We start from the raw sequence: 2,396 nt of genomic DNA, 5'->3' as shown, positions 1-2,396 counted from the left end.
GCAAAGAACCTGAATAGACATTTTTCCAAAGAAGACATACATGAAAAGGTGCTCAACATCATTAATAATTAGGGAAATGCCAATTAAAACCACAATGAGATGTCATCTCATACCTGTTAGAATGGCTTTTATCAAAAAAGAGATAACAAGTGTGGTGAGGATGTACAGAAAAGAGAACTCTTGTACACTGTTAGTGGGAATGTAATTTGATATAACCTCTATGGAAAACAGTGTGGAGCTTCCTCAAAAATTTAAAAATAGAACTACCATATGATCCAGGAATTCTACTTCAGGCTGTATGTCCAAAGGAAACAAAATCACTATCTCAAAAAGACATCTATACCCCCATTTTCATTGCAGCATTATTTATAGTAGCCAAGACAGGAATCAACCTAATTGCCCATTGATGGATGAATGAAAAAAGAAGTCATGGTACATATATAGAATGGAATACCATTCACCCATTAAAAAAAAAAAGAAATTCATGCCATTTGCGACAACATGGATAAACTTGAAGGCGTTATGCTAAATGAAGTAAGTCAGACAGAAAAAAGAAATACTGTATGATCTCACTTATATGTAGAATCAAAAAAACTGAACTCATACAAACAGGTGGTTGGTTGAGGGGCAGGGAGAAGGGTGTGTGAAATGGGTGAAAGTGGTCAAAGACTACAAACTTCCAATTATAAGATGAACAAGTTCCCGGGATGTAATACACAGCATGGTAACTATGATTAACAATACTCTTTTGGGGTGCCTGGGTGCCTCAGTCAGTTAAGCATCTGCCTTCAGCTCAGGTCATGATCCCAGAGTCCTGGGATCAAGTCCCATATCAGGCTCCCTGCTCAATGGGGAGCCTGCTTCTCCCTCTCTCTTTGCCCATCCCCTCTGCTCATGCTCTCTCGCTCTCTCTCGCTCTCTCTCTCTCCCCAATAAATAAAATCTCTAAAAAATAATAATTTTTCTGATCCACCATCTGTGGTGTAACTGCTGCCAAGATGCAGATTTTCGTGAAAACCCTTACGGGGAAGACCATCACTCTCAAGTTTGAACCCTCGAATACAATACAAAATGTAAAGATCAAGATTCAGGATAAGGAAGGAATTCCTCCTGATCAGCAGAGACTGATCTTTGCTGGCAAGCAATTGGAAGATGGACGCACTTTGTCTGACTACAACATTCAAAAGGAATCCACTCTTCATCTTGTGTTGAGACTTTGTGGTAGTGCTAAGAAAAGGAAGAAGAAGTCTTATACCACTCCCAAGAAGAATAAGCGTTTAAGAGAAAGAAGGTTAAACTGGCTGTCCTGAAATACTATAAGGTGGATGAGAATGGCAAAATCAATCGCCTTTGCTGCGAGTGCCCTTCAGATGAGTGTGGTGCTGGAGTTTTCATGGCTAGCCACTTCGACAGACATTATTGTGGCAAATGTTGTCTGACGTATTGCTTCAACAAACCAGAAGACAAGTAATTGTATATGGGTTAATAATAAAAGACATGAACTAACAAAAAAAAATACTGTTTTCTATATTTGAAAATTATTGAGAGAATAAATTTTAAAAGTTCTCATAACCAAAAAATAAAATACTATATCTATGTAAGGTGAAATTGACTAACCTTATTGTGGTACTCACTTCAAATATACACATATGTCAAATCAACTAATGTATGCCTATACAATTTTCTATGTCAATTATATCACAATAAAGCCAAGGCGGGAAAAGGAAAGGAAAAAATTACCTAGATGTCCAAAACATGAAGAAGCAGCCAAGTAAATTCTGGTATACATCCATACAGTGGTAAAACATTATTCAGTCACTAAAAATGATAGTATAGATGTTTATATGTATTGTTATGCAATACATGTTTATAAGTATTGTTATGCAAAAAAGCAAAATACAAAAACTACATGAATGGAATTACCTCATTTTCATGTCAATGTTTATGTTTATATATATGTATGTAAAATATTTAAACATATTACTCTGCCCCATAAAAACACATGAAATAACAATGGTTGACCCTGAAAGATAAACTTAAGATAACACAAATAGTAAATAATGGACCCTAAATTCAAACTCATACCTCTCAGATTTTGAAACCACAGTGATTTTGAATATGAAAATATATGATACTAAGATTCTATGTGAATGGCATGTTTAAAGTCATGGAAAAGGTTATCAGTAGAATCAGACCAAAGACAGAAAAGGACAATAAGAATTTCATGCCCAGGGGTGGCCAGGTGGCTCAGTCGGTTTGGCATCTGACTAGATTTTGGCTCAGATCATGATCTCAGAGTCATGAGATAGATCCCCACGTCAGGCTCCGTGCTCAGCATGAAGTCTGCTTGAGATTCTCTGTTTCTCCCTCTCCTTCTGTCCCTCCCCCTGCTTGCA

The 2,396-nt window shown here is 36.9% G+C and overlaps 1 pseudogene; it reads left to right on the top strand.

The window, feature by feature from the left end:
- Nucleotides 1-998: 998 nt before the first annotated feature.
- Nucleotides 999-1,471, top strand: LOC113924728 (annotated as a pseudogene).
- The last annotated feature ends 925 nt before the right edge of the window (nucleotides 1,472-2,396 follow it).

Source organism: Zalophus californianus, chromosome 2, assembly GCF_009762305.2.
Source record: "Zalophus californianus isolate mZalCal1 chromosome 2, mZalCal1.pri.v2, whole genome shotgun sequence".
Taxonomy (NCBI): Eukaryota; Metazoa; Chordata; class Mammalia; order Carnivora; family Otariidae; genus Zalophus; species Zalophus californianus.
This window is presented reverse-complemented; position numbering and strand designations above follow the sequence as displayed.